Here is a 21,503-nt window from a genome sequence, read left to right on the forward strand (position 1 = left end):
TGGAATCCACCAGCTGCTTCTTGGAAATTCTACGGGGGGCAGCTCTACTCTGTCCTACAGGGTTGCTATGAGTTAGAATCGTACGATGGCAATGAGTTTGTTTTTTGTTTTTTTGGTGGACTTGTAAAAGCATACAGAGCTCTGCAGGGACCCCTTGGGAGTAAATGAGTGTTTTGAGGAGACCAAAACTGAAGGTTTCAAGCATTCAAGACTGAAGCATTTTACTGACTCGATGCATTGCCCCTGAAGGGAAAACACGTGAGTGGTGTCCACATCGTCATACGTCCAGACTCAAGGTTTGAGGCAAACTTGTAAAGTTCCCACTCCTTGAAAAGAGGATTAGAGTAGCTGAGGTTGGGGCCTGGCGACAGGGTCCCAGAGAGTCTAAGACAAGTGTCTCCTCCCATCTCTTAGCCATAGTGACATAAATGGATTATAGAAGAAAACACCCACACGTCCATTGGGAAAGGAAGTTATGTATCTTTTGGGTTGAAGACACTTGTTTCGAGATATTGGGTTATGTCTCAGTGCTTTGGCATGAGAACGTGGTCTGTTTCTCCCCCTGCATAAAGTGGGCTGTGCTTTGGTGCTAATCTCTGTAAAGTTTTTCCAGCTTTATTCAAAGTTTAAGAAGATCAGTACTGCGAATCCATCAACAAGGATCTGCTTTTGTTCTGCTTTCCTCTCTGAAAAGTCTTTACAATTGCTGCGAGATCCATGTGAGAAAGACGGACTGAGATTATAAACCAATTCAATTCACCTAAAATAATGAATTTATTTAGTTAATTCAACAAATATTTATTGAGCACCTTGTATGTACCAGGGACTAGTCTGAGCTGTGAGGACACAACAGCAAACCAAACAGAAAAAAATACTGTCCTTGCGGAGTTTCTTGTCTTTTGTTGGACATGTCAAGACTTAGAACGCTGCTGAAACAATGTGTAAAATCTGGCTACTGAACACCGGTTGTATATCCAAGTTAAATTTTTGTTTATTTAGTCAGTAGTTTCTGAACTCGGATTGTATGCCATATTGCCTGTTAGTAAATTAAAAAAATTTTTAATTGCAAATTATCTTTTTCTATCAGCATTTTTGGTTATCCTGGGTGGTACAAATGGTTAAGCTGCTTGGCTATTAATTGTAACGTTGTCAGTTCAATTCTACCCAGAGGCCTCTGGGAAGAAAGGTCTGACGATCTACCTCTGAAAGATGACAGCATTGAAAACCCTGTGGAGCCCAGTTCCACTCTGAAACACACGGGGCTGCCATTTGTCGGAATTGACTTGACAGCATTTTCATGTGTTTACACCTGGGATGAATGTATACACCAGACCCAAATAAATGGACATCTAGTTTTAGGGACTGAAGCAGAAACAGAATATTATTTTAGATGCTTGCTAAATTGTTCTTACTTGATATAGACAGAGAATATTTTTTTCCTGTGCCATAATATTTGCTTTTTCTTACAGTTCTCCTCCGGTCTCCTCAGCAACGAGATGACAAGCTCCCCAGCTATCATTAGAAAAATGGAAATGCTTTCTTAAAAAGATTGGAAAAAAGTCTAGCCATTTTTCAGGTTGATTTATTGTTTAACAGCAAGGTTTCACCATAATGGTACTAATGTGCTACAATGTGAGAGGAAATAGAAAAGACAATTATTTTACTAGTTGAAATGACAAAATGCTAAATTATAAAACATTGGGGGAAAAAATTCAGGCAATTTAAATTTCCTAGCAATGGGTCTATAATTTATTTAAGGGATCAGAGTACTTTTACCTGTAGACAAACACATTTTGTGGGGGAAAAATACTTTGAGTTTCACGGCACGATTTTAGGGCTCAATTACATTGCTATATTTTTACAGAGAACAATCATTTTTGATTTCCAGATAGTCTAGTACCTATGAGGTACACTATTTGTGAGCTCTTCGAGTTCCTCTCTATTCATTCGGTAAAAACTTTAGCAAATTTTCCTGCCTGGGAGATGTTCCATCAATCTTTTTATCCTTCAATATCCTCATCATTTATCTACAGTTTTTTAAAAGCTTAGAATAAGAGTTTTGTTTTTAATCCTGAGTCTTAGATGCTGACACTGCTATGGAAGTATTTTTTATGATACCTAATCTGAACCCTGGTGGTACAGTTCTTAAGAGCTTGGCTGCTAACTAAAGGTTGGCAGTTCAAATCCACCAGCCACTCCTTGGAAACTCTATGGGTCAGTTCTACTCTGTTCTATAGGGTTGCTATGAGTCAGAATTTACTCGATGGCAATGGGTTTTGTTTTTTTGGTTTTAATCTGAATTTCAAGTAATACTTTAAACATTAAGCATTTATTTATAAAGCACTCTTTCAATATGTACAATGATGTTTCATTGGTTTTGTTTTGTTTTTTGTTTTACAAAACTAAGAAATATTCATTACACGCTTACTGCATTTGGAGCAGTATTCTTAACTAATAAAGCAATACTAAAGAAATAAGACAATACTTGTTTAGGAGAAAAAAAGAAAAAAGCGTATTAAATGCTCACAGAAGTGAGAGAAAATATATCCTTGAGCCCTGAAGCTAGACTGCCTGAATTCATCCCCTTACTCTAATCCTATTAACAGTGTAACTTCAGGCAAGTAACTTTTCTCTACCTCAGTTTCATCACCTGTAAAATGGGATAATAATACTAACTTGCCTTATCAGGCAGTTGTGAGGGTTAAATGAGTTAACACACATGTAAAGTGTTTAGGGCATTTCCTAGGAAGTGTCCTAAACCTTCCTTAGAGAGTAAGCTCTCTAAGACTGTTCTTATTGCCATGGGCCTGGTGTTTTCACAGTGATTTACTCATTGTATCTAGAGGCTGACCATCTAGTTGGAGAGGCCAAATATTTATAAGAGAATAACTAGAAAGATTTCATAACCAGGAGCAAACTAATAGGGACTGAGAGGATGCGGTGTGAAGATATTGGGAGTGAATAAGCCCACTCAAGAGTAGATGAGAACTGAGTTTGGCCTCAAAGGATAAGTAAAAGTGGGTAGAAATAGCGTATGTCTGGGCATTGGAGGACAGAAAATATGGCAAAAACAAAGGCTTAGAATTTTAGAGCTGGAGGGCCTTCAGTCCATTCAACATGCTGTAAAATAACTAAGGACGAAGAACTTGAACCTTCTGGCCAAAATTCTAAAGCTAGCTGCAGACATGGCCAGTGAGAAATTCTAAAACCATGACTCCTAGCCCACTGAAGTTTTCTACAACAAAATGAGGCACTAACAAGTCATGTGGCCCTTTCGATGTTTTTTTTTCCCAATGTTGAACGTCTTGAAAAAATTTTTTTTTAAAAGAGATCAAACAAAAACCACTAAGAAAAACAAAACCCTAAATGCCTATAGTTAATTTTCTTCTTGAGACACATACAGATATGCTTCTATTTCTATATTTTCCACAAGGATGGCAAGATTTCACTTGTTTTAATTTAAATCATTGTATGTTTTCATTGAAGTAAAACACGTTTCTTATATTCTTTTACTCCTGTAATTTGATATTTATGTTTTTCGCCCTAAAATCTTAATAGTCTTTCTGCTTCCACATACTTTCTATTTCCTCCAAATAGACTAAGGAGAAAGTAAAAAATACCTTTGGACTTGTTATCTATTCTTGACAACCGTTAGAACAACTTTAATCTGCCCTACTGAAGCTCAAAAGCTGTTCATTGATTGGTTGGTTGACTTTTGAAAAGAATGGCTAGGAAGGTTAAAGTATTTTAAAACCTCATGGTATGTCTTCAGGAGTTTGGATTTTGAGATTTATGAAAACTAGCTTAACAGTAGGAGCCCTAGTGGTGCCATGATTAAGCGCTCGGCACTAGCCAAAAGGTTGGCACAGGGGTGGATTATCCAATAGGCAAGGTAAGCACAATGCTTACCTTGTTTACCAAATCATCTGTGGTAAACAATTTCACATTTTTTCACACATCCAAGATTCTACTTCTAGATCTGGCTGACGTGTCTCTCTCCCAATTCCACAGTATCTTCTTACTTAATCAAAGCCTCTTTTCAAATTTATAATCCCTGACAGGGGCCAGCGACCCAGTAAGCAAGGTAAGCATGGGTTTAGTTGTGCTATTTACTAATCTGTAGTGAACAATTCCACATCTTAATGAAGATATGGTGAAACCCATGTGAAATAATTGTGCACTACAGATGATCTGGTAAGAAAGGTAAGCACCGTACTTACTTTCCCTATTGAATAATTCCTCCCTGGGTTGGTGGTTTGAACTCATCAACAGTTCTGCCATAGGAAGATGTGACAGTTTGCTTTTGTAATGATTACAGCCCTGGAAATTCTATGGGGCTGTTCTGTTCTGCCCTATAGGGTCGCTATGAGTCAGAATTGACTCGATGGCAAAAGGTTCGGTTTGGTTTTTAGGTTAATGGTACTTTTAAAACAGAAGCATGGCTTTGTTCTAAAATATTTTTGGTTTTCGAATGGCTTCTTGGTTCATTTTCTTAGTGTTTATTAGGATAAACTCAATGGTTTCTAACATTTTATTTTCTGAATGTGCTGAAAAACAGGGAAAAAACCTCATGTGTCACGACTATGCTAGGTCCTTCTAGCTTCTGTTTACATATTCCCAGGTCTTTATTTGTCTACACTAGGAAGAAAGGTCACGTTAAGCGCTTGGCTGCTAATTGAAAGGTTGATAGTTTGAACTCAGGGAAAGACCTAGCGATCTATTCCCGTAAAGATTATGGCTTAGAAAATCCTGTGGGGCAGTTCTACTCTGTCACTTGGGGTTGCAATGAGTTGGAATCAACCCAAAGGTGCGCAATAACTGCATACCAGGAAGAGAGGTGACCAAGTTAACTGCTCAACCTAAGAACTCACATAAATATAAAAATGTCCCTCAGTTTGGGTACAATAACACCTTTACTTTAGCCCTGGCCTTTCCTTCATGACTCAGACTAAATTTCTTAGTAGCATGTTACAGATTCTTGGAGGCAGAACTGTTCTAAAATAAATTTTTTAATCACTTTATTGAGGTAGAAACCCCAAAACCTTCCTTCTTTCTCAAAATCCTACTCAGCACATGTTGTTGTTGGGTGCTGTCAAGTCGGTTCTGACTCATAGTGACCCAATGTACCACACAACGAAACACTGCCCGTCCTGCACCATGCTTACAATCGTTGTTATTCTTGAGCCCACTGTTGGTGCCACTGTGTCAGTCCATCTCGTTGAGGGTCTTCCTCTTTTCCGCTGACCCTCTACTTTACCAAGCATGACGTCTTTCTCTAGGGACTGATCCCTCCTAACACGTCCAAAGTATGTAAGACACAGTCTCACCATTCTTGCTTCTAAGGAGCATTCTGGTTGTACTTCTTCCGAGACAGATTTGTTCATTCTTTTGGCAGTCCGTGGTACATTCAATATTCTTTGCCCACACTGCAATTCAAAGGCATCAATTCTTCTTCTGTCTTCCTTATTCATTATCCAGCTTTCACATGCATATGATGCGATTGAAAATACCATGGCTTGGGTCAGGCCCACCTTAGTCTTCAAGGTGACATCTTTGCTTTTCAACACTTTAAAGAGGTCCTTTGCAGCAGATTTGCCCAATGCAATGCGTCATCTTTTGATTTCTTGATTGCTGCTTCCATGGGTGTTGATTGCAGATCCAAGTAAAATGAAATCTTTGACATCCTCAATTTTTTCTCCATTTATCATGATGTTGCTTATTGGCCCAGTTGTGAGGATTTTTGTATTCTTTATGTTGAGGTGTAATCCATACTGAAAGCTGCGGTCTTTGGTCTTCATCAGTAAGTGCTTCCAAGTCCTCTTCAGTTTCAGCAAGCAATGTTGTGTCATCTGCATAACACAGGTTGTTAATGAGTCTTCCTCCAATTCTGATGCCCTGTTCTTCTTCATATAGTCCAGCTTCTTGGATTATTTGCTCAGCATACAGATTGAATAGATATGGTGAAAGGATACAACCTTGACGCACACCTTTCCTGACTTTAACCACGCAGTATCCTCTCATTTTGTAGGAACAACTGCCTCTTGATCTATGTACAGGTTCCTCGTGAGCACAATTAAAAAGCATTCAGGAATTCCCATTCTTCACAATGTTATCCATAATTTGTTATGATCCACACAGTTGAAGGCCTTTGCATAGTCAAGAAAACACAGGTAAACATTCTTCTGGTATTCTCTGCTTTCAGCCAGGATCCATCTGACATCAGCAATGATATCCCTAGTTCCACATCCTCTTCTGAACCTGGCTTGAATTTCTGGCAGTTCCCTGTTGATATACTGCCACTTTTGAATGCTCTTCCCCAAAATTTTCCTTGCGTATGATATTAATGATATTGTTCAATAATTTCCACATTCGGTTGGATCACCTTTCTTGGGAATAGGCATAAATATGGATCTCTTCCAGTCGGTTGGCCAGGTAGCTGTCTTCCAAATTTCTTGGCATAGATGAATGAGCACTTCCAGTGCTGCCTCTGTTTGTTGAAACATTTCAGTTGGCATTCCGTCAATTTCTGGAGTCTTGTTTTTCGCCAGTGCATTCAGCGCAGCTTGGACTTCTTCATTCAGTACCATCAGTTCCTGATTATGTGCTACCTCTTGAAATGGTTGAATGTCAATCAATTCTTTTTGGTATGATGACTGTGTATTCCTTCCAACTTCTTTTGATGCTTTTTCCCACGTTGTTTAATATTTTTCCCATAGAATTCTTGTGTATTCCATCTGGTGGGGTCCATGTGTATGGTTGCCGTTTATGTTGCTGAAAATAGGTATTTGCAATGAAGAAGTTGTTGGTCTTGCAAAATTCTATCATGCAGGCTCTGGCATATTTGTCCCAAACCTACTTTTTACTAAAACTTGGCCATTTTCCAAGATCAAAAGCTTATAGAATCCCCCCACTCTTCCAACCATTTTTTTTACATTTTGAATTTGTGAACTCGACGTTTGAATCTCTGTTATTTTTGAAGAGCTGGATTGGATGACAGAGGTCAGAGGCTCCATTACTGCCAAACTGCTATAAGCAGTCACGTTGGAAGCTAAGGAAACCCTGGTGGCACAGGGGCTAAGAGCTATGGCTGCTAACCAAAAGGTCTGCAGTTCAAATCCACCAGGCGCTCCTTGGAAACCCTATGGGGCAGTTCTACTCTGTCCTATAGGGTTGCTATGAGTTGGAATTGACTCAATGGCAATGGGTTTTGTTTTTTTGGCTTTCGGAAGCTCAACTGAGATGGGCAAAATAAAGAAATGAGTCTGCAACACGTGGCCAGGTAGCAGGTCCATTGTTGTCTGTTGTCACGACTGGGATCTTTAGGGTTTTCATTGTGCTGGGCTATCAATGTCGGAGGGAGTATGGTTGGTAGTTTGTGGTGAATCGTACTGCATGGGTTTAAATGCCAGCTCTGCCACTCTTCCAGGTGTCTATTGCTATGTAAAGACCCCCAATGACAGTCTTTTATTATTATTGTTATCTCTTATGATTTCTGCAGACTGGTTCAGTTCTGCTAGGTTGTTTTCTCTCTGAGTCCATCACACGGTGTGGTTAGGCAGTGAATGGGGCTGGAGTCATCTTAAAGGCTTGCTAACTATTTTAGGTGAAGGGAAAGACAACACATAATTCAGGCGAGGTCAGCACAACTGGACTAAACGAAAAGCAGTTTCCTGAATAAACTCAGCTGGGTCCTCAGCTGGCACTGTCAGCTGGAACACCTATACATGGTCTTTCATGTAGCCTGAGCTTCCTCACAGCATGGCAGTTGGGTTCTAAGGGTGAATTTCCTGAGAGAGAGGGAGGGGGAATTTGTGTCTTCCTTATGACCTACGCTCAGAAGTGATATAGCCTCACTTCTGCTGATTCATTCGTTAGAATCGAGTCATTAAGACCAGCCCATGTTCAAGAGGGAGGCAATTAGACTCCACTTCTTTTTTTTTTTCTTAATAGATTTTATTATGCCAATTGACTTAGATGTCCCCTGAAACCATGGTTCCCAAACCCCCACCCCTTCTATGCTGGCCTTCGAAGTGTTCAGTTTATTCAGGAAACTGCTTTTGGTTTAGTCCAGTTGTGCTGATCTCACCTGTACTGTGTGTTGTCTTTCCCTTCACCTAAAATAGATCTTATTTACTATCTAATTGGTGAAAACCCGTCTCCTTCCCCCCCTCCACCACTCTCATAACCATCAAAGAATATTCTCTGTTTAAACTATTTTTCGAGTTCTTCTAACAGCGGTCTGATATAATACAGACTCCACTGCCCTATGGGGCAGTTCTACTTTGTTCTATAGGGTCACTATGAGTTGGAATCGACTCAAAGGCAATAGGTTAGATTTTTTTTGGTTTTCTTGATGGCAGAAGTTTCAAAGAATTTATGGACATACCTTAAAACCACCACAGTCGCTTATCATCTGGAATACCTCTCTGTCCTTGACTGTCCTGGTCTATAAAACAGGGATAATGAAAATTTACTCACTTCACAGGTTTTGGGAGGATTAAACAAGTAAAGGACAATATCTGGCCCCCAATAGTTGTTAGCTTAGACTATTATCATGCCTTCTGCAGATCTGATTGATGTTGATGGTAACATTAATGATGGTACAGTTTCAAGCAGATACAGCCTCTAAACTCCAAAACTCCACCAGTGGCATTTGACAAACCCCAGTGCCTGTGGTTCTTATTCCTGTGGGAACAGAATAACTATATATGGTCTGAATTCTTTGGTTCACCTCATTTTAGTGACAGTTTCCAGATATGGGTCAGTCCATTTAAACCTGGCCCCATTTATGGCAATTTATTTCATTATAGGATGAAGTAGCTAGAATCATGAGTAATAATTACTGGGTCTACAGTGCTTTTATTTAACACCTTAGTCAAGTAATCCTCGCCTCGCCCCAGTGAGTAAGTTTGGATGAGCACCCTACCCTCTTCCGGGATGAGGAAACCAGGACCTGGGGCAAGCAGCTTGCTCTAAATTCTACAATGAGGCAAGGGCCCCGCTGGAGTGAGAAGCTGGGGATCTTGATTCTTTGGCTCCTCCAGCATGCCTAAACAACACGCAGATTAATACCCTATCATTGATCACGATGCAATGCCAGTTAATACACTACGTTCAGACATATATGGGTATTTAAATTTTCTTTTATTTATTTGCAACAGAGTATCTACTGAGCATAATGTGAAATTAAATGCGTTAATAGATATTAAATACCTTGCAAGTAAAAGCACACTTTACCATTCAGTATACTTTTTTTTTCTCTTTCTCTTAGTCAAATTAACATTTTCTGATATTCTTCAGCAAACTTTTTTACCCAGGGGAGGAGGAAACATTGAGAGCATGCCCACTCTTTGCAGGCATTTGCCCCCAGACTGGTTTCTAGTTGCCAGCGCCCCCTCTCCCGAGCTATTATATTTCTCACTGGATGTTAGCGAATTCTGTAGCAAAACAGGTAGAAGGACCTCACTTGCGTGGGGACGACTGGGACCGACACACTCTTTTCCTTTCTTGCGCGCAGTTGACTTGCTAGGATAGGCTTGCTCTCCCGGCGATGAGGGTCGGGCCGCAGGACACCAAGGCGCGGAGGCTGCCGCCCGAGCTCGCCCGGGGGCGCTGTTAGCCAGCACTGGGAGGCGGGAGGTGAGTCGGCTCTGGAGGCGGCTGCTCCCAGTTCTGCAGGCGCGCGCTGGGGCGAATCTTAGGCTGCGGGGTCGCTGCCCCCGCCCCTCGGCCCGGCCCCTCTGCCTGCCCGGGAGAGGGGAGTGGCCGGGCGCCTCCCGCCGCATGCGAGCGCTCTGCAGCCACCGACACTTTGCAGCCAGCCGTTCAGGGGAGCCCCAGGCTCGGCGCGAGGAGGCGGTGCCAGAGCGCGGGGCGCACAGCCGGCCGGCAGCCGGGGAACAGCAGCCGTAGAGCAGCCACCTCCGAACAGCCGCGGGTGCTAGCATCGCTGGGATCGCGGCGGGAGCCCCGCAGCCTCGGGCAGGGAACACGTTCCAGAGCGCCACCGGAGAGGGAGGACGACGAGGAGGCGGTGTGGCGCCTGGCGAGGTAGCGCGAGCGCTTCCCTCTTTCCCTTGCCCTCCCCGCTCGGTCTGACCCCCTCCCGCGAGGGGCAGGAAAGCGGACTCCCTGCGCCTTTCTGCTCGGGGTCCCATTGACCCCGCCGGGCTCTGGTCAGGCGGGGTCTGCGGCTCCCCTCCGGGGCGAGGCGGCGCTGCAGCGAAACGGGCGCACACCGGAGGTCGCGGAGGGTGGTTGTGCCTCCGCAGATGCTTTGGGAGAGGTCGGGAGAGAAAGGCTTGCAAACTAACTTGCTCTCACTTTGCCCAGTCTCCCTTGTACCTGTGAGCAAAGTGGAATCCAGATTCTTCTCTTGTTCACCCAAAACCCTTCTATCCCTTTTGCCCACAGCTGTTTCCTGTCCCTTGGTTCTGTGGAACGACTTGGTGTGCGTTCCTCCGGGAAAGAATGCGGAGGGAAACAAAAAGGGCGTCCTGGGGAGTGGGATTCAGGTGCGGTGTGCCCTGGTTGCCGCTGCGGCGGCGGGGTAGCAGGGCCGAAGACCCGACGGGGCTTCCTGCGCGTGCAGCTGCGCTCTCCTCCTTTGTTCAGCCGCAGCGGAGGGGGCTGCCCTGGGTCTCGTTTCCTGCCCGGGATGGGATTAATTCACAGTCCCGGAGAGGGAAGGGGAGGGGGCGGGGCTGAATGGAAACCAGATTAGGGACGGGAGCCCGGAGGGCGCTGGGGCCTGGAAGAGGGCTGGGGAGGGGGTGATGAGAGTGCACTGGGGAGTTGATTATGAACACACATTTTTGTCCAAGAGCTGTGTGGGTTTTGGGGGTTTATTTGTAGTGCTTTGTTCAGGCTGCGGCCGAGCGTTTATTGCTGCAACAAGTTGTGTGCTTCTTTTAGTTCTAGGCGTTCCGAATGTTCCTTGATGAGATCGAATATAGTTATAATATTTTTTTCTATAAACCGGGTTATTTCTGTGTATGTGTATGCCTGTAGATCTGTGTGTGCAGCTGCTGGAGATTGGCTCAAATAGGTAGAAGGCAAATTTTATAGACTCGATTTTGACATAAAATTGTTTTCTCAACTGTGATATGGTATAGCATTTTTTCAGGAATGTTTTTGGGGAAGCCACCAGAAAATTAGACATTGCTAAATTAATGAGCTGGATTATGTAATGCTGAATTGAAGAACCCTTTTACAGTCTTTCCCAAAAAACCACACCACACACATACATCCCTTTGGGTTTTCAGAGTTGAGGAGCCCTGACTTTGAAGTGTGATGTACTTTCCTTCTCCCCAGGTGGATCGCTTGTAATAAGAAAGAAGATACTATTATGGTGAACGGGATTTTTTTTAGGGGGAGATAGAACTACATGTAATATGTCAGGCGTTTGTTAAGTGACCTTTTGCTAGACTTGAATCAGGAAACCCAAGAGGGTTGGCTGACCCTGGGAGCAATGGGGGGTGGAATGATGAGTGTTTTTTGAATGGAGTATTCCAAGCAAAACTGTTTTGGGAGGAGGCTGACATTTCCAGGCATTCATGGTTTGTGCCTATGGGACACTGGTGGAAGGATCCCAAAATCAGACTGAAGGTTAGAATTAACTGTGGTATTGGGAGAAACTCTCTGATACTAGTCTGGCTGCAGACAGGACCGGGAAAAGGCTTAGTCCTGCCTCTTTGACAAGTCGGATGCCCACCATTAAACCACCCCTTTGGCCATTACCAAATTGGAAAGCATCTTAACCTTAGAAGGAGAATTAGGAGCTTACTCTGGGGGAAAAAAAAGTTCCCTGCCCACCAAGTGGTAATGGAAAAGAACTGTACATGCTGCTGCTGAGGGTTTGCCTTTTTCATGGGGGATGTGGTCAGATTTTCAGGCCAGGCTGAAAAACAGTGAGGTTTGTCCTTAGGAGCCATGATGATGTGAAGTTGAGGTGGGATGTTCTCCAGCTGTCAAGCTGTTTGTCCTTAGTTACTAACACACTGCTTGGTAAAACATTGTACCATGGGCAGCTAACAAAGGGAAACTTCTTTATCATTGTTTTACCATTTTGGACTTTTCATTTATGTTGTGAATTGTTTTGTAAAAAGCATCAGAGTTGGATCCTTTCAAGTACTCTTTGGGATGTACATTAAGGAAATGCGAAGCCTAAAAGCACCACTGCTGTGGAGACATGCTCTGGAGATCTCTTGAATAGCTGGAGTTCTGGCCCTGGCTGTCCCAGTGCCCAGTAGTGTGATAAGGCTGGCCACAGGCTGTGCCCTTTGACGGAGTGATTCATCACGTCGTCAAGCCTGGAGTTGAAGACTGACTTTCCCTGGGTTACCGCACAGTTATGCAGAATAACCAGGAGCACCCTCATCTGTGGGGAAGGAGTCTAGGCCTCAGTTGGGAGATTTGGTTGGGAGGTGCTGGTGGTATTTGGCTAACAGTGATCCTTCGAGTGTAGCATCCATGTTTTTAGCATTTGCCTCGTTTTGTCCTTCCCTTCCACTGTTCCCAATAGTTGGACTTTTGAGTCTTTAGTAAATAGCCTAACAATATTTTATCATTTAGTAAGTGTTTACCTTGTGCAAAGGGTTTTGTATACAGTATTATATTAACAACTCCATAAGGGGGATATAGTACTTTAACAACTCCATAAAAAAAAAAAAAAAACTACTGCTGTGGAGTCAATTCCAACTTATAACCACCCTGATCCATAGGGTTTCCAAGGCTGTAGATCTTTACTGAAGCAGACTGCCACATCTTTCTTTGCAGAGCGGCTGGTGTGTTCAAACCACTGACCTTTTGGTTAGTAGCCCAGCGCTTTAATCCCTGTACCACCAGCGATCCTTAAAGTGGGTGTGATCTCCATTTTACAGTGGAGGCTGAGCCTAGAGAAGTTAGGTAACTTGCCTCTTATAGTGTACTTGTATGTTTTGTTGTTAGGTGCTGTCGAGTTGGTTCCGACTCATAACGACTCTATAGGATGGAGCAGAACTGCCCCTTAGGGTTTCTAAGGAGCAGCTGGTGGATTTGAACTGCCAACCTTTTGGTTAGCAGCCAAGCTCTTAACTCTACACCACTTGTGTAGGTAGCTAATAAGTAGCAGAGGTGAGATTAGAACTCTAGTCCACCTGATTCCAAAGTTGATATTTTAAGTAGTGCACTGTATGGTATATCTTTTAATAATAGGGATAATAGCAATTTGATTACTTGTTAGCCTTTTGAAGATTTCAAAAAACTTTCATAAATATTACTGTAATTGATCCTTTCAAAAACCAGGAGGTGGCAGACTAGATGCTTTTTGTATTTTCAGATAGAAGAACTGATAGTTACAGAAGCTGAGTGACTTGTTCAAGGCCACATAGCTAGTATGTAGTATAGCAGGAATTAGAATTCATCTGATTTAGAAGGCCAGTGACATCACAACTCTTAAAATTATATTGTTAAAAAGCTATACATTAGGCTGTAGCCTGTATGAATAGCTTTAAGGGAATGAAACTTAATTTTTAAAAAGTTAGGCTGCCAACATTTAAAAATAATTTCTTCTTTGGAACGTGTAAAAGTGGTGGAATGGGATAGATTCTATTTAGTTTTCAAACATTTTATGCTTATTGACATGTCATTTAGCCCTTTTTATCTTACAGTGTTTAATAGGACACTGCACTTTACTTCTTAACTGAGATCCAATGCCCCAGAGTGTCTTTTTAGAAGAGAAATAAGGAGGGAAAGAATGTGATTATAAAGAGGAAGTGGAACATCGGAATTGGAAACACACGCAGCAGCAGGCCGTAGATTTTCCCAGCACAAGCTTTTTGTCCTGGCAGTGGCCTTTTTACAGAAGACATTCTTCCTCCGGGAAGTGTCAAGGGTCTTTCTTTACAATATCCTCTGAGATCATCAAATTTCTGAGCTCTGTGGGAACACACATTCCACATGATTTCTGTGCTCATCTTTTCCCCCAGGAGAAGTGAACTAGTTTAGGCGTCAGCATGAAAGGGGAACAGAAGTGGTGTCTGGCCTTGGGGTGGACAGGAGGCAGCAGACCTTGACCCAAGAGTGGTTACCAAGTGCAGGAGCGGAATGGATGTTAACACTTGGCATCGTGAATTGTTTAGGGATTTCTCAGCGCTCCGGGGCAAATGGAAAAACAATATTAGTTTTTTTTTTGATTTGTTTCTAAGACTTGGAAAACTGAAAATTCTGCCTTTGTTTAATTATTTCAAGCTAGGGCACCATGTAGGGTCTTCAAGTCCTTTGAAGTAGGTGGCAGTAACTTGTGTCTCCCTCAGCCATGAAATTCTTCACTGGATGTTTCAGTGGTTCATCTTGAGGGGAGGCAGAGGCGTGGCCTGTTGAGTTCAAACAAGGTAGCACCTTCCAGCTTACCAGCTGAGAAGAAGGATGCTCTACGGCATCACACTCATAACCTTTTTTTTTTTTTTGGTCAGCTAGTTTTTTTTTTTTAATTGGGGTGAAATTCGTATAACATAAAACTTACCATTTTGAAATATACAATTCAGTGGCATTTAATACATTCACAGTGTTGGACAACTGTAACCACTCTTTAGTTTAGAACATTTCTGTCACTCCAGAGTAAAGCCCTTTACCCATGAGAGCAGTTTCTTCCCATCTGTGCCCTTCCTTCCTTCCTCAGCCCCTGGCCATCACTGATCTGCTTTCTGTATGTATGGATGTGCTTATTCTGATTAACTCATATGAATGGAATCCCACAATATGTGGCCTTTTGTGTCTGGCTTCTTTTACTTAATGTATTTTCCAGGTTTAGCCATGTTGTAGCATCTATCAGTACTCCATTCCTTTCTATGGCTGAATAATATTCCACTGTATGGATGCATACTACATTTTGTTTATTCATTCATCAGTTGATGGACATTTGGTTCTTATAACCTTCTGTCGGTTGTCTTTTCAGCTGCCAGTACATTCTCATCAATTCATATTTTATTAAGCACATGGTTGATGTAAAGCAATGCATTGTTGTTGGGTGTCGTTGAGTTGATTCTGACTCACAGCGACCCAATATGACAGTAGAACTGCCTCTAGGGTTCTAGGCTATAACCTGTACTAGAGCAGATTGCCAGGCCTTTTCTCCCATGGAGCAGCTGGTGGGTTTGAAACGCCGGTCTTTTGGTGAGTAGCTGAGCACTTAACCATTGCACCACCAGGGCTCCAACAATGCATTAAACACCTTTAGAAAACAATAAAGGAAATCCATTGTGCCTCAAAACACTTAGCAGGGTGGATCTGTGCACCCAGAGAGTGGATGTTGATGGAATGGAGAAAATGACTATGACTGCTATGGTGACCAAGGCCACGGCAACACATGCTGCAAGACAAAAGCTGAAAACAAACAGAAGCAAGAGAGCAGAAGGAAACCAAACACAGGTTTGGCTCCTTGCCTGTCCTACATTTCATTTTTTCTAGCCTCTGATGATATGAAAGTGTCTTTGACTTTGAAAGCTGGATTGGTTGTGATGTTAGGAAGCATCATCCTGGTGAGTTCTCTGCCTGAGGAGAGAATACAGCATCTGTTTTTGAAGACTGAGGACACATAAAGTACCATTCCATGGGAGGTTTTTGAATAGCATGGTCATGGCTCATGGCAAGTTGGTGCCCTCTTACTTTCTTCTTTCTATGCATCCCTTCCTCATCTTGTGTTCAACATGACTGTCAATTCAACCTCATAAAGGCTGTTAATAAGGGGTCTTGGTTGTGCAGTGGTTAAGCGCCATGCTATAGAGGTTGGTGGTTCAAACCCACCAGCTGCTCTGTGGGAGGAAAAACCTGGTGATCTGCTCCCATAAAGATTAAGCCAAAATCAAACCCACTGCCGTTGGCTTTGATTCCAACTCATAGTGACCCTATAGGACAGAGCAGAACTGCCCCATATGGTTCCCAAGGAGCGCCTGGTGGATTCGAACTGCTGATCTTTTGGTTAGCACCCATAGCTCTTAACCACTATGCCACGAGCATTTCCCCATAAAGATTACAGGCTAGGAAACCCACCCTATGGGGCAGTTCTGCTCTGTCCTAGAGGGTTGCTATGAGTTTGAATCGACTTGATGGCACACACAACAACAAGGCTGTTGGTAAAGATACCTGGGCGGCACAAACAGTTAACATGCTCAGCTGCGAACCAAAAGATTGAAGGTTCGGTCTATCCAGGGACTCCTGGGAAGAAAGGCCTGGTAATCTACTTCTGAAAAAAATCAGCCATTGAAAACCCTGTGGAGCACAGTTCTACTCTGAGACACAAGGGGTCACCATGAGTTGGAATCAACTCCACAGCAACTAGTTTTAAGGCTGTTAATAGACTTATTATTTGGAAGACAGCTTCCTGGCCAACTGACTAGAATAGATCCATATTTGTGCCCATTCCAAAGAATGGTAATCCAACAGAATATGGAAATTATCAAACAATATCATTAATATTATACACAGGTAAACTTTAGCTGAAGATCATTCAAAAGTGGCTGCGGCAGTACATCGACAAGGAGCTCCTAGAAGTTCATATCGGGTTCAGAAAAGGACATGGAACCAGAGATGTCGTTGCTGATGTCAGATGGATCTTGGCTGAAACCAGAGAATACCAGAAAGATATTTACATGTGTTTCATTGACTATGCAGAGGCATTCGACTGTGTGGATCGTAACAAATTATGGATAAATTGTAAAGAATGGGAATTCCAGAACTCATAATCGTACTCATGAGGAACCTGTACATAGACCAAGAGGCAGTTGGTTGAACAAAACAAGGGCATACTGCATGTTTTAAATTCACGAAAGGTGTGTGTTAGGGTTGTATCTTTTCACCATACTTACTCAGTCTGTATGTTGAACAAATAATCCGAGAAGCCGAACATGGCATCAGGACTGGAGGAAGATTAATTAACAACCTGCGTAACACAGATGACACAATCTTGCTTGCAGAAAGCAAAGAAGACTTAGGCACTTAACTGATGAAGGTCAAAGACCACAGTCTTCAGTATGGATTACACCTCAAACATAAAGAAAACAAAATCCTCACAACTGGACCAATAAGCAACGTCATGATTAACGGAGAAGATATTGAAGTTGTCAAGGATTTCGTTTTACTTGGGTCCATAATCAACATCCATGGAAGCACCAGTCAGGAAACCAAATGACATATTGTATTGGGCAAACCTGCTGCAAAAGACCTCTTTAAAGTGTTGAAAAGCAAAGGTGTCACTTTCAGGACTAAACTGTGCCTGACCCAAACCATGGTATTTTCATTTGTCTCATATGCATGGGAAAGGTGGACAATGAACAAGGAAGACCAAAGAAGAAATGATGCCTTTAAATTATGGTGCTGACAAAAAATACTGAATATACCATGGACTGCCAGAAGAATGAACAAATCTGTCTTGGAAGAAGTACAGCCAGAATATTCCTTAGAAGCGAGAATGGCGAGACTTCGTCTCTCATACTTTGAATATGTTATCTGGAGGTGCCAGTTTCTGGAGAAAGACATCATGCTTGGTAGAGAGTCAGCAAAAAAGAGGAAGACCCTCAGTGAGGTGAATTGACAGCAGCTGCAACGATGGGCTCAAACATAACAATGATTGTGCGGATGGCCCAGGACTGAGCAGTGTTTTGTTCTGTTGCACATAGGGTTGGTTGCTAGGAGTGGAAACCAACTTGAGGGCACCTAACAACAACAACAATCGACTTAAGAAACATTTGCATTTTAAAAGGCTCTCGTGCAGAAGAAATGCCAAGATTCAAAGGAACAGACTGTTAATATTTTGTTATATTCATGCTACTCTTTGTTAAATGTTAGGTGTTTGCTTTGTATCAGGCCCCATACTAGGTATTTTATACAGGTTGTTTTGTTTCCACGGCACTGGGTCTTGGGTTGTTTTGTTTAATCCTCGCTATTATCCTAAAAAAAATTTTTTTTTTTTATTATCCTCCAATAGGAGGAGATCTTTGTATACAAGAAAATTGAATAACTTGCCCAGAGGTACAGGGCTAGTAGAGATCAAGCCCGGAAGACTGGAAGCTTTCCAGAACAATACTTCTAATGGTACAGTCAGTGGGGCAGTATTTTGAGGCTTAGGGCCATTTTTAAGGCTGTCCACGGGCACTCGCCCTGGTTTCACTGAGACCTGATGAGTTGGAAGAAGGGCCAACCCTGGCTTTTTTCCTTTGTCACCTGGTGTTTGGGTTCTTGTGAGTGTCCTTGGCTAGTCCAAAGCTGGAAGACGGGATTGAACTGCTTCTCGGTTTCTCCTTTTTTTCTGGGTCCTGTGCTTGGCTGTCACCTCCTACAGTCATTCTCCCCCAAACGAGGGAGAGCCTCAGAGAAAGAAGAGTTAGCCTGCTAATATTGGAGGCCACGGGTGGTGCAAATGATTAAGCACTTAACTACTAGCTGAAAGGCTGATGATTTGAACCCACTCAGTGGGGCCTTGGAAGACAGACCTGGTGATCTGCTTCTGAAAGGCCACAGTTTTGAAAACCTCATGAAGCAGTTCTCCCTTGCACACATGGGATCCCTGTGAGTTGGAAATGACTCAATAGCAATTAATGAGAAGCTGGAGAGCCAGCCCTGCTTTGGGATATTTCTTACTCTCTCCTGGTCATGTCTTTCTTGCTTTTCACAAAGATCTGTCTGCAGGAATTAGGTTGCCATCTGGGAATTTCCAGGGGGTTTTTCTGATCTGACCTACAGAGACCAGTACAGTCCTGGGCTTGCAGTCAGAGCTCAGGGTCTGATGCGTGTGAATGAAATAGTGAGAGTGGCATTGCTGTGCGGGGGGGTTGGAACAAGGCAGGAAAGAAAAAAATGGTATGAAATTTACACTGTTCCAGGATAGGCAGTTTTAGAAATTGAGGACTGGTGAAAAGGGAAAATTGACATTCTCTTCAACAGCGAGCTTCTAAAAAATTGTCAGGTGCCCAGCTTTCCTGGATAGCCGGGAGAAGCCTAAGAGGAGAACAGATCTCTGCCTTTCACGGTCTTCTCATCCAATCCTACCTGGATTCAAGGTGCTTTGAAATTGGACAGATGGCTTAATTTTGTTGAAATACAATTCAGAATTGTACATAGCAAGGTTTTTAATTTGTTAAGAATTCATAAACAGTTCTTAGAAAATTGAGTTGAAAGAACAACGGAACCAATTTATTAGTTGTTGGTTTTGTTATAGTATGTGTACATGTCATTTGCCTAACTAGTTTCATGAAAGCACTTTTCACACACTTGTACCAAAAGAAAATGAAAAACAAAAAAGCTTGATTGCAAAATTCCTGCTGGCCCCACTTAACATTTTCCGGCGTTCACTTTCTCTCCTCTCTCGGTGCTGCTTCCTTTTAAATTCTGTGTTATTAGACGTGAAAGTGCTATTTGCAGTGTTCATATTGCAATTATGTTTGGTTCCTAGCTGATTATTTTTTCCCTTGAAAGTGCTTCAAAAAGACAATCCCTGTTTCATTCATTTCAGAGGCACAGTCTAAATGCTTTTAGGAAAAGCTAAATTTCTTATAAATGGGCTTGTGCCAATTTGTATGGCTAGTTATTTTTGCAGTCCTCAGGCAATCAGCTTATAGTTTTAATAGGTAGACTAAGTTTTGATCTCCACATGATGTGTTGTGCCATCTAGGAAAAAGTTCTAACTTGCCTGAAATCTTCAGGGTGTTTCGCGGTAGTCATAAAAATATATGAACTGCCATCTTGGGTCAGATCCTGGATTTTTTCAGTATTCTGTAGTATTGGGGAGTGGCGGGGTTAGACTTTTTGATGTTATCCTTAAGGGTTCTGGGATATCTCTTGCACATCCGTAATTGGATAACCTTTGAAAAACCTTTTAGTCGTATATTTAATCTTAAAATCATTTATTTTTTTATCCTATTTTGCATACATTTCACACCTTCTTTAAAGCCAGAACTTGTTCTATTCATATTTAATTTCACATCCCCAGTTTTTGGAAGGTAGAAAAGTTAAAAGAAAGCTCCTAGGCCTTGAAAACCACCCCTTTAGCCCTTCATTGTACTTGAGACCTGCCGAGGATTATAAAGTTGATTGGGGACAGATATGGGAACTTGTTCCCAAGTCTTAACTTTTGCTCAGTTTTCTTTCTAGGGGAATATCTCATTGTTTCCCCAAATCCATCTTAATCCAAACTTAGTGCACTTTATTAATAGTTGATCCTCTTTTGACTTATATTTGTGCTAATAGTGTTCTGTCTTTGCCTCTTAGAAGCTTCGCCTACTTTTCCATTTTCTGTGACCCTTAAATCCAGTCAGCCCCTATGTCTCATCGATTGCTCCCTCCTATATTTTCCTTTTCTTTTCGAATCCTTAAGCCCCCATTCCCGTTCAGGCATTTATCAAGGCTGGGCTACTGGGGTGCAGCATTTCCCAAAATGGGTTGTTGCATGAAAAGTTAGTAGTTGGGAAAAAAAAAAATCCATAAAGTTAGTAGATGTTGGTGGGTGTCTTAGTCATCTAGTGCTGCCATAACAGAAATACCACAAGTGGATGGCTTTAACAAAGAGAAATTTGTTTTCTCACAGTCTAGTAGGTTACAAGTCCAAATTCAGGGTGTCAGCTCCAGGGGAAGGCTTTCTCTCTGTCGCCTCTGGAGGAAGGTCTTTGTCCTCAATCTTCCCCTGGTAGAGGAGCTTCTCAGGCACAGGGACCCAATGTCCAAAGGGCGTGATCTGCTCCTGGTGCTGCTTTCTTGGTGGTATGAGGCCCTCAACTCTCTGCTTGCTTCCCTTTCCTTTTATCTCTCAGGAGATAAAAGGTGGTGCAGGCCCCACCCCAGGGAAACTCCCTTTACGTTGGATCAGGGAGGTGACCTGAGTAAGGGTAGTCTTACAATCCCACCCTAATTCTCTTTAGCATAAAATTACAATCACAAAATGGAGGACAGCCACACAGTACTGGGAATCATGGCCTAACCATGTTGACACATATTTTGGGGGGGACACAATTCAATCTGTGACTGGGGGGGAGGGAAGAGAAGAGTTCCTTGGCCAAGCAAGTATGGGAATTGCTGGGTTAACCATTTTGAATAAGTTTCTTTGCAGAAGGACTTATCATAGCCTTTGTTTGTGACTGTGCACTGTGAATCTTCAGAGGAAGATTCCCAACTTGTGAGACCATTGTACCACTTTTTTGGGGGTTCATTTTGTAGATAACACTGTTGCAGACAAAGGTCATTCCACCATTTCCAGATTTGTCACTATCTGGGTTTCTACGGGAGTATTATTCTGTGTGAAGCAAACTCATTGTGCTCTCAAATATGTTTTATGCTTTTTTTTGCCACGTTGTTCTCCTGATCTTTCCTTCACTCTGGAGGCCTTTCTCCACCTATCACACTTACACCCTTCACCAACCAGCTATGTTCCCACCCTCTCCATCAGATTTTCCCCAGACTCATGGTGCTGTTGTTCTTCTGAACTGACAGCATTTGTAATGTTTTATAACATAAAAAAAAAAATTTAAAACAGACAA

General features: G+C 42.5%; 1 protein-coding gene across 4 annotated transcripts in view; it reads left to right on the top strand.

Annotated features, from left to right (window-relative positions):
• The first annotated feature begins 9,965 nt into the window (after nucleotides 1–9,965).
• The window catches only part of MYO1B (myosin IB), a 201,328-nt gene continuing 189,790 nt past the window's right edge, over nucleotides 9,966–21,503 (top strand). For 3 of the 4 annotated variants that reach the window (XM_049887718.1, XM_049887721.1, XM_049887722.1), the window contains exon 1: nucleotides 9,966–10,050. The gene's annotated coding sequence lies outside the window, so the exon portion shown is untranslated. The remainder of the gene's footprint in view (nucleotides 10,051–21,503) is intronic. The other variant, XM_049887720.1, reaches the window with a different exon arrangement.

Source organism: Elephas maximus, chromosome 6, assembly GCF_024166365.1.
Source record: "Elephas maximus indicus isolate mEleMax1 chromosome 6, mEleMax1 primary haplotype, whole genome shotgun sequence".
NCBI classification, from domain to species: Eukaryota; Metazoa; Chordata; class Mammalia; order Proboscidea; family Elephantidae; genus Elephas; species Elephas maximus.